Genomic DNA, 14,734 nt, shown 5'->3' with positions numbered 1-14,734 from the left:
ATCTGTATTGTTAGCCTGTGGCTTTTGTATCTATGTTGTACAACGCGCCCCTTATGTAACACCCCATGTGGGGTCTTTAAGGAAATAAAGTGAAATCAATCGAACAGTGGTGACTGAGCTAGAATGGCCCAATCCCAACAGTGTGTGTGTGTGTGTTCGGGGGGGGGGGGGGGTGGAGAGGGTATCGGTCGCAGTCGAGGGCCGCAGTGCACCCAGTTGCTGCCGGTACTTGGCAGCCGTTACAGCAGCGTAGAACTGCTCTGCCGTGCTTTGTGTACAGTTTGTAGACGCGTTTTTCGGAGGCGTGATAGCTTGCACTGACGTCACTGTATCGCCGTGTTGGTGGGTTGGTTGCACAGTGGAAATCTGCAGCTCTTATCTCGAGCAACGCGGATGAAGCTGACAGTGATCGATCAAAAAGTGCGGTGACGTCTTTATGTGCAATCCACATGTTTTACGAGACGTTCCAAGATAGGAGCTTAAGCGACAATCCCGGCGTCTGGCGTTGGCGTTCATCAATACAAAACAATTCCTTCACGAGGCCACTCACAGTGCGAGCTTAAACTCCGCGGTATAGTTGCTAGCGAGGGGTGGTCGCCCCGCCTGTAAACAGTAGTGAAGGTAGGGGAATAACAACCACCGAAATTCACCATCATCGTCAGCGCCCTCATTACACGGTGGCATAAACGAGAAGCGGCGAATCGGGTTTCCACTCGAAAGTAAAGCCATTCGAAAGCAAAACGCTCCTCCAGCGGCAAGATGACAGAGCTCTCCGACAAAATATGCGAGGCTAAAGAAGGCGCCGCACGCGTTGAACTGGATATTATGATGTCCGATTCACAACTCCCAAACGTGCTTAGGTGTACTCGGATATTTTATTTCCATTGCTGGGGCAAATTGCACCGCCGCGCCTGCACGCCGTAGTGTACGGTGGGGCTATATGCTCACTTGCAAATGGCACTACATGAGACCATATTACTAGCGAACCTGAGCAAAATGTTTCAAAACGGGAACCTAATAAAACCATACGGGCGCACGTACATCATCCAAACTGTCGCTTGAATAGGCACAGCTAACGTTACAAACCACGCAGTCGGTTTGACGCGAGTTACGTAAATTAACTGCGACTGTTGAAATGAGTGGTGCGGCTCACGAAACGACTACACAGCGTGACATGCGTCTACGGAAACTTCTGAAGACCGAAAAAGAGAGACTTCAGTACGCCTAGTTCGTGCGTTGTTAGCAGCCTCCACCGCCTCTCCCCTAAAACAATTGGAAGGGAGCAAGCGCAATGAAGCCGCCACGCGTTCAGAGGCGGCGTCAACAAAAATAACTGCGGCAGTCAACAAGTGCCATCAGAGAAGAGCAACTGCGGCCGCGTTTCCCGCCGGGCCCTCACCCCCTCCTTTTTCCCTCTTCACCGTGACCCCTTTGCGAGCGACCGCCGAAAAACGCTTACAGCGCCAAACAGGGACCGGGAAAGGAGGGAGGTGCAGTTTTCGTTGTGTAATTTTACCATGCTTGACAGTTAAGGTGCACAGCGGCACTGCTAAATGTTTGCGACTCGTACACGCGTGTCCAGACTCGAGCTCGTGATAAAACTTGTTTGCACTACTGTACTCAGGAGTGCATATACTCATGAATACACAGTACTCATGAGTACACAGTATTCATGAGTATTGTACTCATGAGTGCTGTGTACTCATGAGTACTGTATACTCATGAGTACTGTGTATTCATGAGTACTGTGTATTCATGAGTACTGTGTACTCATGAGTACTACTCATGAGTACTCATACTCATTAGTACTCAAACTCGTGAGTACTCATACTCATGAATACTGTACTCATGAGTACTCACACTCATGAGTAGTGTACTCGTGAGTACTGTACTCACGAGTAGTGGACTTACCCCTGTACTCACTCGTCATCGTACTCACTGTTTTTTTCTGGGTGTGTGATCACTCATCATCGTACTCACTCGTGAGTTTGAGTACAAATGAGTGCAAATGAGTGTACTCACGAGTGAGTACGCCGACCTATGAAAAGAAATGGTAAAGTTATTCTCTCTCTCTCTCTCTCTCTCTCTCTCTCTCTCTCTCTCTCTCTCTCTCTCAATGCATCAGTATTGTAGCTACTATCCGTTTGTGCCTTACTTCGTCCCCTTTCCCGTCGCGCCGCTACCTCAAAATTGAATGCTCTCCACTAACCAGCCATGAAACAAGTTTTGAGGAAGTATGTTATTTCCAAGTCCATATAAGATGGAACTGCGGCATTTGCTTCAACGAGGCTTACGCGGATCATTTCACTTTCTAAATCTGTCAACCGATGTCTCCGCTACGCGCAACTCGTACGGGGCTCCCATACTCTCGAGCCCGTTTTGTGCTCACGGCTCAATTTTCTTTCATTTAGACCATCCCTCTACATGTCCACGAACTTGCGTGTGGACTCCCTGTTTAAGTAAATAAATGTTCTTCTGCAGGCGTCGCGCAACATCATGATGACACACACACACACACACACACACACACACACACACACACACACACACACACACACACACACACACACACACACACACACACACACACACACACACACGCACACACACACGCACGCACGCACGCACACACACGCACACACACACACACACACGCACACATGCACACACACGCACACACACACGCACACACGCACGAACGCACGCACACATGCCCACATACACATACACGCACACACACAACACACACACGTACACATACACACACATACACGCATGCACGCACATACACACACACGCACACACACACGCGCACGGATACGCGGACGCACACGCGCGCACGCACACACGTGTGCACACACGCACCCACGCCCACATACACACACACGCACACGCACACAACACACACACACGCACACACACACACGCACGGATACGCGGACGCACAACCGCGCACGCACACACGCACCCACGCGCGTGCACACACACGCGCACACACACACGCACACACACACTCGCGCGGACACGCACGCACATACGCGCACATACACACGCACACACACACTCGCGCGGACACGCACGCACACGCACACACGCAACGGATACCTAGAGCGTTCGAAACAACTTAAAACGCAAAGAAGGCATATTTTCGCGCAGCGATAAGCGAAAAAAGAATTCAGGCTATGTCATTCGGGCTACGTCATTCGGCTTTAAAACAAACGACCACTAAAGCTGCGTGCAAAGAAAATCGTGGGTGTTATACAACGTAAGTTAAACAATTTTGTAGTTGTATGGTCGAGTCAAAACACATAGACCATATATTGAGAGTTTTCTGGCATGAAAACGCGACAACGAAGGCTGATTTACAACTCAAAGCGCAGGCAGCGTCGGCCAGACGTGCGTCTCTTCAGCCTTAGGCTAATGCCGCCATCTCGCGACGCGAATAGGAGTTAACAAAATTACACCTCTCCGCCTGGCTCCGCGCGTAATGAGACGGCAGGAGCAATAGCGCGCCGCCGGTAGCCGATCGCGGAGGCCACGCTCCAGAACATATGACGCTTTTCAAGACATCACGAAAACACACGATTTGGTTGGAGAATTAAAATTTTGACGTAAATTGATCAATTTCTCAGTGAATACAGCGTAGTTTGCTTTCGGACAAGCGCTAAGGGCACTACAAAACATGAAATCTTTCGAATAAAACAAACTTGTATTTTCTGCGGATGGCCACTTTACTGCGAAACACGTTAGACCTAACGGCTCTCTTCCCCCCTCCCCGCTGCGCCGCCAGCAGTTTCGGCTGGCGCCTTAGCAACGGACACGGCGCTACTGAGGCTTCATCTAAAGTCCAGAAAGACCCGTCGCGGTGGCTCAGTGGCTAAGGCGTTGCGCTGCTGAGCACGAGGTCGCGGGTTCGATTCCCGGCCGCGGCGGCCGCTTTTCTGATGGAGGCGAAAAGCAAAAACGCCCGTGTGTACGAGATTTCGGCGCACGTTAAAGATCCCCAGGTGGTCAAAATTAATCCGGAGCCCTCCACTACGGCGCGCCTCATCGCCTGCGTTGCGTCGGCGCGTTAAACCCTACAATTAATAAAATAAAGTACAGAAATCCACCGAGCTATGGTCGAAGTGTTTTCGCACTAAAACAAAACAAGAAAAGCGTAAGCGAACAAAGTACAACGACTTGTCCTTACCTATGAGGTGCTGAAGAATCCCCGCTTGACCGCGCAGGAAAATTATGAAACCGGCTGAAGCTGCCACTGGTAAGTGGCATTTACAAATAAACGAGTGGTGGCGGCGGCTGCGGAATCTCTTCACTAGGCCGGCGAGTGGTTGGGCTCAGAAAATTGAGTCGGACGTAGAACTTCAGCTTTAATGGGGTTTGGGGGCTACGCAATTAGCATGTTATTGCGAATCTCCTTTTCTTCTCACTACTTTCGCTATGGCAGGCTGTTTGTCAATTCGCTGACCCAGCCATCGCGCCTCCTCCTCCACGTCGGCTGACATCAGTTACATAAATAAAAAAAAAATATTGTACCATGAAACAAACCAATATCGCAAATAAAAGAGCCTGAAATCACTGTATTCTGATCCTTTGGCTTTTTTTTCTGTACATGTTTTAATGCTCCATAGATACGTGTTTTAACTTGTTTTACGGTTTTTTACTCATGTCCATTTCATCTTATTTTCCAGGTTGCTTATATTTTGACGATACTTGTTATGCTCACTTTACACAATAAATAAACCTATGCAAGAAGTAGCGCTGTGAGATACCCGCCGGAATGTCGGCTTTGAAAATAGCAAATGAGCAACCACAGGGAGCAAATATTTAACTTGCTAAAAAATGCTCCTCCGCTGATTGTTTTCAAGCCTCGATAACACAGGAGTAAGAACACCTTCCGAAACAGGCAGAAGAAAAATCCTACTTTCTGGCCGACATAGATTATAATGTGAGCTTCCATTTGCTGCCGCGTGATACTGGCACTCTGCACAAAGTGTATACGCTTAGTAGCCAGCCTAGAAAGAAGAAAGAAGTCAAAACAGATGGCGGTAGTGTTAGGATTCGTCTGTACAAAACGCAGACTCTGGTAAGCAAGTGTTCTTCGCTTATGCCCCAAAACAAGCAGTTTTACGGTAAACTCGGAAACTGCAGAAATAAAAGTAGTGGAGATTTTTTTCAGAACAGAGTAATGCGTGGCCAATGACTACTAGCCCTTTCAACAATACGAAAATAGAAGGAGGGGAGGTTTGTTCCCTCGGGTGGGTGTTCGGGGAATTATAAATTGTCGGCATGCACAAATGATGCAGATTTGTGAACACTGCTGAAAAGACCGGGAAAAACGGACATCGTGAGTTGTGATGATGGTACTTATCAAGGCACTCGAAATGTAAATGGTATTGCGGCAGACAATCCCGCCACCAAAAAAAAATTACACCATCTTCCCGTAGGGGAACCCTGAGTAGTATGCGAAGCAGCCATGGGGTCGACTGAAGTTCCCATTAGTTTTCAGTTCGTCATTTCCGTTGACGTTCAGCTTCGCGTGCCTTCGTTGTATCAGAAGCTTCTTGGCGTAGTTTTAATGAGTGAAGAACATAAGGCGCGTTCGTAGCACATGCTCACGTCTCGGTTTGTAGCGAAGTGGGAAGAGTGCCACGTACTACCTCCCGTTGCGGCCAGAGAGTCGTGGGATCGAAACCGGGCGCCGCCTAACCATTTCTTTTTATAGTGGACTGCGCTGATGACAGCCCAAACGCTGACGGGGCTGAAGAGACGCGCATGCGCAGTAGAGGATGGCGGACAAGGGAGGGAGGGACACAGCCCCGAGCATGAGATGCTCCGCATCTAAAAAGGCTTGGTGATCAACGCCATAGAAGCATGTTCTCCCCTTCTGTTTCACACCGTGGACAAAAAAATAAAATAAAAAAATACAGAGAACGCGAGAAGCAAACTGCAAAGAGAAAGGAGCGAGCGACTACGCACATATCCCGAACAAGCTTGACACGCGCAGATCCTGCCTCGACAGAAGTGAAGTGACAGCGCGCAGACCCCGATAAGGTTGTGCTTTGTTCGACTGTATAGTTCTCAACCGACGCCACTGAACGCTCTAGGCCACGGAGCAAGATATAAAGAGGAGCGCCGACTGTGGCCCAGAAAAAATCTTTTGATCGGGCCGATAATGTCCACGCGCCGCCGGCCGCCCAGCTTTCCCTTTGCTCTCTTCCTCCTTCGTTTGCCCCACGGAGGCGCCGACAATCCGATTCATTGGACGTTTGGCGTTTGGCGTGCCATTGGTCTCAAAGTTTGTGCCGCACGTACGCCGCCGGTGCATTTTTGTCCCTCTTGGGGCTTTCTCTTTTTAAAGACGATAGTCTTTCGTGGGCTGCTTAAACGCGAAACTTTTGGCCTGTTTGCCTGCCTGCCAGCTTGCCTGCTTGTCTGTCTGTCTGTCTGTCTGTCTGTCTGTCTGTCTGTCTGTCTGTCTGTCTGTCTGTCTGTCTGTCTGTCTGTCTGTCTGTCTGTCTGTCTGTCTGTCCATCCGTCCACCCGCCCGCCCGGCCCTGGATACAGCCGTCCCGCCAAAAGTTAAATAAATTCTTGAACGAGGTGTTCTACTATACGCGAAACATTTCCAAGCACACTTCCACTCTATAACTTTATTCAGCAAAAAGAAAACATTTGGCGTATTTGAGGCATAACATATATGCATAACTGATACTAGCAGAGTTCTTCTATTTAAATACACGGTACGTAATTTTTGCGATACGAAATGAAGAAACACGTTAAAATCAATACTTTAGCCTCAAAATACAATGAGGGCTCACGCTCGAGCCCTGATTTCATGGCTCGAGCCCCAAACACGTGCTAAGCTTAAGATTTCAGCAGATGGGGCGCCAGTAGTACGAACGCGGAAAAATTCAGTTCAATTCGGCAAACCTCCGTCGCGTCGGTCGAGACAGGAGGGAAACGGCGTGAAAGGCGGCCTGGAAGAGAGAAGAGGCAATTGCGTGGCAGCGGTGACAGAACACTCTCATCTTTTCACGCCATTTGCAGCGAAGCGAATAGACACGCGGTCATTTTTTTCGTGAGGCTATTTTTCTAGTCTAACCGTGTGATTTGGGAGGGAGGAAACCGTAGAGGGGAACACTTCATTGGCTAGCTTCAGAAAGCCTTTTTGCGACATCCGATGAAGCGCTATTCTTGAATGACAAATGGTTCACGAATGCGACCACAGACATATAGAACGAACTGCGCCAATTTATACCATGGCATCACTGTGAGCTCCAATCTTTATTCGGCAGTACCACCCCACATTTGGTAAACAGACCTACAGTCGCGGTGCATAGCGCATGTCTGCAAGTCTATCCCATCGTGCTGCGCAAAACTGCAAAGGAAGAGAAGCGAAGATACCGCAAAACAAATCGTAGACTTTTATTTCATTCGACAAGCCGGGAAGTCGGTGTAACTGAATGATTGATTATTCGATGCTATTGCTATGACCGAGGTTACGCTTTGCTAACCTAAAGTCAATATTTTGACGTCGTTATTGCAACAATATTCCGGTTATTTTGTTACAATAACATCACATTATTGTTTCGATGATTATGCGTCATTAGTGTGCTGATGTGTTCGCGTGGCCACTTCGACGTTGCATCAACATTGCTTCGTTACGTTGGCGTTCTTTCCACGAAATCTTGTGCTTCATTTTTCGTGCAATTAGGACTGGTTCCTTCCTTACCTCTCTCATAACAAACACGTTTTCGCTTACGTAGCTCACCTTCGGTAAATCGCCTTTGTAGACTCATCACCAACGATTCCACGCCGCTCACGCTATGAGACAATTGGCAATTCATAATTGGGAATTACAAATAATTAAAGAACTCTGCGACACAAAGAGGCCCCAGGGGTACTCACCAGATCACATTCCTATCCGAGACTTACGAATTAATTACCCACGGGCTTCAAAAGCACCGTGTACCAATACGAAACATTAAAAAAAACATAGAAATGTTCCTAATGGCCTAGTTTGCTTCTTTTTGAAATGTATCACTTTTTTAATTAAATAAAAAATAAACAAGGAACATTTTGTTTATCTAGCTTTCACTAGATGGCGCTAGCTGTCTAGTAAGCGTGCTTTTTATGCCTTTATCTTGGTACAGAAGGTACATATTTCTATAATAAGCAAACTAGGCCGTTGTTAGAACGTATATGTACTTGTTAATCTTTTAGTATTCGTGCCGGATCGTTCTAAAGACTGTGGGTCATGAAGTAGTCAGTCCCGTAGGAATGTTAACAGGCGAGTCCTCCTGAAATTCGGCTTCGCTGCTGGAGGACAAACATTGCTGGGAGGACGCCTTTTCACGTCTCATTCGAGCAGTCTGTTACCAAAGTAATAAGGCTCTAGGGTTGAAATGCCCATTTATACCTCTACAAAGTCTACTTCACTGTTGTGCACAGATGCTTTGCAAAGAAATTTTTTGTAGTGGCAATATAGAGAAAAATATTGAGGCCCTAGGGCCTTATGCTGAAGACCTCCATAGAACTTCATGTATCAGTTGTTATAATTACGCGCGCCGCTACCCTGTGCGAGCATGCTGCAAGTTTTGTGTAGCGCGGGGAAGTTGTCCTGTGCTGCAAGAAAGCCCGCCTTCCTCGAACACGTTACGGCAAGCCAGAAAGCGGGTCAGCCACGCGGTCCCTCGCTGGAGGTGACTCCAGCGGCGGCTGTTGCGAAATACAAAGAAAACTGGTCTATAGTGGAGGCGTGCAGAGACATGTATCTATGAGCGGATACCACCCGCCGAGATCTCCTCTCCCCCCTTCTCTTCGACTCAACGAGTGCAGGCTTCCGCGAGACCGGAAAGTGTGTTCGTGTGTGTATGTACAGTGTTCGCAAGCAACTGCGGTGGAAGGCGCTTGAGCTCGACCAACGCCGGGCCATCCGGCTCTGCCTGGGCCTCCCACGCCGATCTCCTGTGGCGGCCACGTACACCGAGGCAGCCACTTGGCCAATCGAGCTACAGGCCTTCCAGGCGGGCCTGCGCCACATTGACCGCCTGCAAAAAAGCCCGGACGGGGCCGCCCTGCTGCACCGGTTCCGTGGCCGTCCAAACTCACAGATGGGCATGCTGCTGCACATCTATGAGGAGGACATAGTGGTGCCGCAGCTACCCCCTCTGGAGCCTCCACCGCCCGGCACAGGAGAGGCCCTAGACATCAACACCAAGCTGCCTGGGGTGCGCAGCAAGAGGGCCACTCCGCACCAGGCCATCTACCAGGAGGTGGCTGCCCTGCTGCAGAACAACGCCAGCCTCCACGTCTTCACGGATGGGTCGGTGCTCCCCCGCACGGGCAACGCGGCAGCCGCCTGCACTGCCCCGGCACTTGGCGCCAGCCGGGTGTGCCGCCTGCCCTTGCCCGCCTCGTCCACCACCGCGAAGCTGGCCGGCCTGCACCTAGCTGCGGACCTGCTGCTCGAGCGGGCAGGCCCAAACTGCAAGGCCCTCGTCCTCACGGACTCCCGGCCAGCCCTCCTGCGGCTGCAGGCGGCTGACCAACCGGGCAGCTCCAGTGGACACGTGGAGCGGTCGCTGGAGGCCAAACTGCACGCGGTGGCCTCTCGTGGCTGCACTGTGCAGCTACACTGGCTGCCGGCCCACATGGGCATCCCGGGCAATGAGGCGGCCGACGCTCTGGCCAAGGGTGCCCACCAACCAGGTACCCCTGCCTCCCAGGACGTGACGGCGTTTGACGCCCCACGCCAAATCCTGGCCCGAATGGCCCTGGCCAGGCACCCGGACCCCCGAGTAGTTTCTGGCGAAGCTCCACCTGTTCTGCCTGGGCTCCTCACCAGGGACGTCCGGAGCCTGCTGCTCCGGATGCGCCTCAACTGTTGCGAGGTGGCGGCCCTGCCGCACCACCAAGGACGACGCGCCTCCCCTGCCTGTGCCGACTGCCCCGAACCCGAGACGCTGGAGCACCTGCTCCTGAGCTGCCCCCAGCACGCAGCACGCAGAGCAATGCTGCAGGCTGCACTCCAGCGTCTCGGACGGCCCAGACACAACCTGCAGGACCTGCTGTTCCCGACGGGTCCTGCCAGCTCCCGTCGTCAAGTGTTCAGCCACCTCCTGGCATTCCTCGATGCCACCGGACTAACCATGCCCCTGTTGCTGAGGCTACTGAACAAACACTCGCGCCGAACACTCGTGTCGTTGTCGCCTATGTAATGCCCCCCCCCCCCTTTTTTTTTATCTTCTCTCTCTCTCTCTCTCTCTCTCTCTCTCTCTCTCTCTCTCTCTCTCTCTTGTTCCTGTCTTTCTCTTTCACGTCTTTTCTATTCCACCCGTAACCTCCTCCCAAGTCTTTTATCCCGTCTTCCTCCTCCCCCCGCGCTGGGTTGTATGCAGTTTGTATGCACTGAGCTCAATAATATCCCCAGTGCACTTTCCTTTCCTTTCTTCCACCAAATCACCTCTCACTTCATTTCTCTGTTCGCGCCGTGTGAAAAGCTGTTTGACCATTGGCGCTTCAGGTTATAAATACGCGTTCCCTCCGAGTGCAATTTCATTCGGCTGACCGCATCGGATCTTGCTGTTGCACTGTTCGCGTCATGCTGTGAGCTCTCCCAGAAGGGTGCTGTTCCTGTATGGCTGCTTTTCACCTTTCGCCACACAGTAAAACAGTTGTTAAATGCAGAGCATTTCAGTAACTCACGATGTCACCCGCGTTGACGTCCGTAGTCCGCACCGTCCCCTCCCTACTATATAAAAAAATACTATCCGGCGCCCGGTTTCGATCCCTCGACCCTGCGGGCGGAACCCAATGTACATGGTGCTCTACCCACTGTGCCACAAAGCCGACACAGAATGGGAGGCTACGAACGCGCCTTATATCGTTGACTCATTCAAATTAATGCTGCGAGCGCTCTCTCGTCAGCACTTGCCACAAGTGCAACAACATTAGCGTAACGCAAACTACTTAACGTCGTGCGCCCCCGGAAATGCTCTGCATTTGATCGTGCCCCTCGCGAGGGGGATGTTTCACTGCGTCTTCTCTCGGTCGCGGGACCCGTGGCGCTATCTGGCAGAGGCGCGGCACAACTCGTAGCACTTTGAAAAGATGCGGCGCCAGCCATCTGTGTGTGTGCGTGCCGCACTTGTACAAATGGCGAGTGCATTGGCTGTCCACAGAGCAAAGCATTCGTGCAAGTAAGCCGTTGCAGTCAGTCAGTCATTTCGCGATCAGATTGATTAGAAGAGTGGCGACAAGTTTCTTTGCGAAAGCTCTGTTTGTTTTCGTTGTGCTCTTCTTCGACATGAAATAAACGGTTGAAGCTGGCCTCTGCTCCTAGCAGCCAGATCAGAGTCAACCCGCATGCAAGAAGCTCCTGAGTCGCGCTGCTGCAACGCGTGTGGTCGTCGGGAGTCCCGGTCACAGCAGTGCTAATGCTTCTAGCCTCACCTCATTATAACCTTGCATGTAATTCTGGAAGATGTGAAGAGGGTATGCAAGATAACTGAGAATCTAAATGCTGACGTACTGTTCCCACGTTATGCTCCGTTCGGGAATGTCTTCCTTCTTGGCGATATAATACCTCCAACGTAACAAATGCACATTTGCTATGACGTTTCCGACTTTCGAGAACATCGGGAAAGGAACTCCCGTGTGTCGAGATTCCGGCGCACGTTAAAGATGCCGAGGTGGTCAAACAACTTCTTAGAGTACACTACGATGCGCCTGATTGCCCATGTGTAGCCGAGGTGAGTTAAAACACCGCGAAAGACTGACAATTTTTTTCGTAACTCCTCATGCATTATCACCATAGCCAATAGCGTGTTCTGAATGGTAAGCAATAAGTATTAGCCCTTACGAGGTAGCCACTTTTTTGGCCACAGAAAATATGATTTTCCTGCGCTATCCACTGAAAGCGTCCAAAGGTTGAACCCCCTCGCACACTGTCCGAGCTGCCCGGAGAACGAGTGGGCCGAGATTGGATCAGCATACTACATAAGCCTGGATAACAACGGCAGCTTGGATGAGCCGTCGCCCCTAGTGGTCTTTTCGCGAAAAAAAGAGCCCTTGGGCAGATGTATTCAGCATCGTCGAAAGCGGGAAGTCCAATCAACCAGGGGAGCCCTTGTTATTTTGCCATCGGATCTTTGTCTTCAACACCAAGGAACGTGCTTCCGCTCGCCGCTCGCCCCCCACGCTGCCACTACATGATGGAGGTGACGGAGCCCAGTTCGGGGACGCCTTCGCTAATGTAATACCCTGCAAAGCGCCATACATCGAGCCCCTTTAAACCCTGCTTCACAACCACTGCTGGGAAGCCATTATGATGGGATATATAAGGAATCTTATGTTGAAGCGTGAATGCCCTATGGCCTTTTATTAATGGAATTTCTTTGGGGCGAAAATGTCAAGCGTTAGAGACCGGCAGATGGGTTTCCTCGCTGAATCAACGTAGAACTGCGTAAACACCTATAATTTCGTGGGTACCGTCGAGTTCACTAAATGGAGATTCAGCTGTATCATAAAAATGCCGGCATGTACACAGAGTAAGGTACTCAAACGCCACACCTGAAATTCGCGCGACATCTACAACCATACAGAAAACTACATGTGAGGGGGCGGAGGGAGGAGGCGAGGTGACTGTTGAAGGGAACTAAACGCGCGATTCAATAAGTTCCAATTTTGTGCGAGTAAGCCTTTATTGATCCAAAATGAGCGTCCTCACTCTAGATTCAACACTACCAAGCACCGAAAAACCTGAGATTCCCAAGCACCGAAATAGTAAATATTGTATTAAGTAAATGGGTCGTAGCCTGGTCCTTTTTTCCAACATGATCTGCAAAAGATTTCAACAAAAAGATCATCTCTGCAATTACCCAAGACCCTTTTTGTCATGAATAGAATGGGCAGTACATATACCAAGCTAATAATATACAAATAGATCACGAGCACAGAATCACGTCTTGACGGAGAAAAATACGGAATGCAATTGAAGCATACTTTTGAGAACGCACTGCTCAGGACACACCTAATAAGGCAGGGATTGCAGGTAAATAACAAAAAGTGTAGAAATTACATCCTCTCCATTAGATTGGCACGGAGCAGTGAGCGCATACACAAGTGTGAAGCGGCCGTTCAAGAAACAAAACGTGTCCGCAACCCGTTTAGAAAAAAAAACCTGGGTTTGAGGCCCGGCGACGAACAACGAGGTAACTAAATGTCAGGGGGAAAAAAATGAGCGACGCCAATTGGCGACATAGTCAGCTCTCAGAAATTGGTGCTCGGCATTCCGAAAAAAAAATCAAATCCGGGACACGACGCCTTTTTGTCATTGTAGTACTTATGTAACGTGAGGTTACTGATGTATGTATGTACGTATTTATTGATCAAAGAAAGAGAGGAAGGTCCACCAGCAGGAATAAATTGTCTCGCCTAGGGCGGACACCGAAATGCCTGCTACGAAGCATTTATGGAATGTATTACATAACGATGGCCGGAGAGAACAACTTAGTGAAAACATCACCGTAACGCTCAGGAGATGCTATCATTCAGGAAAGGAGCCGCTTGGTCGTACAGATCTTTTATGCGAATCGTCATCTGATTGCAATAACATTCTGAACCTGGGCGTTGGAACATAGACCGCAGTGCACTTTCGCGACGCCTTGGATGAACACTTGACAAGCACGTACAAGCGGAAAATATACTGCCCTGTTCTGCGTTGCGAGTCTTTCTACACACCAAGGCATGAAAAGGCCCGACAAAGCTAACTGCACATGGCAGAGAGATCGACCAAAAGTGACTCCGGCGATAAGACGACCACGGTGAAAAAACTACGGTTTCGAAAGCAACAGTTTTAGGGGTGAATTAAGCCCCTTAGGGGCTCAGGCTGTTGGCGTCTCATGTTGCCGTCGTAATCGTCGTCTCATATATTCCCGGTTCTGAAACACCAGAACACTCGTTTACACTTCGAACTAGAGCGCTTCGGGCTTCAAATATACGAGACTTTTACAGCATAGCTGTATACCTCTGCGCCCCCCCCCCCCCCCCCCCCCCCAACGGCTTCGTCTCCGTTTGCAAAGCTGGCAAGGCGCCAAGAATGCACTCATACACTGCATGCTTCGCCCCTCCCCAGGTTTCACGTTAGTGGAGATGGCCCGGTATTTTTCTCTCGTTCTCGGGCGACTTGTTTTACGTTAACAAAGCTGATTATTTTATCCCTCACATATTTGAGAGAGTTTTGCTGGTGGTTTGAATAGCCATTGATATCGCTGACTTTACTGCACCCGTGATTCTCTTTAGGCGTACAAGTTTTTATAACACGTTCGTTCTCTGTATGCTTTGTGAGCTATAGCTAGGACTGCGATAAGCAGTGATTGTTGTTCGAACAACATACTTGTACTTATAACGTAGCTTAAAGGCATTCCCTAACGTCAATTCAACAGGAGAAATTCACTCCTTCAAACAGCAAATATTTTTCACGTAAAGCGAGTTGAGTGAGTGAACAACAGGTGTTTACGTATACCAATGTCGTCTTGCCCCGGCATTCCGCGCTTAGTCATTGAGAGGTCGATGAGAGAACAGTTAGACGTCAGTCGTGTGTGCATTCACCGATGTCTAGCTGCGTATAACTAGTGATGCATAGACAACACATCGATATGTGAATCGAGAAGGTGATAGGCTCAGCGTAGATCACAGAACACTTCTTGCCTCATCAGGGAAGTACGCC

The sequence above is a fragment of the Haemaphysalis longicornis genome, unplaced genomic scaffold, assembly GCF_048455015.1.
Source record: "Haemaphysalis longicornis isolate Haplotype H1 unplaced genomic scaffold, Haemaphysalis longicornis Haplotype H1 scaffold_2, whole genome shotgun sequence".
NCBI lineage: Eukaryota > Metazoa > Arthropoda > Arachnida > Ixodida > Ixodidae > Haemaphysalis > Haemaphysalis longicornis.
Note: the sequence above shows the minus strand (reverse complement) of the source record.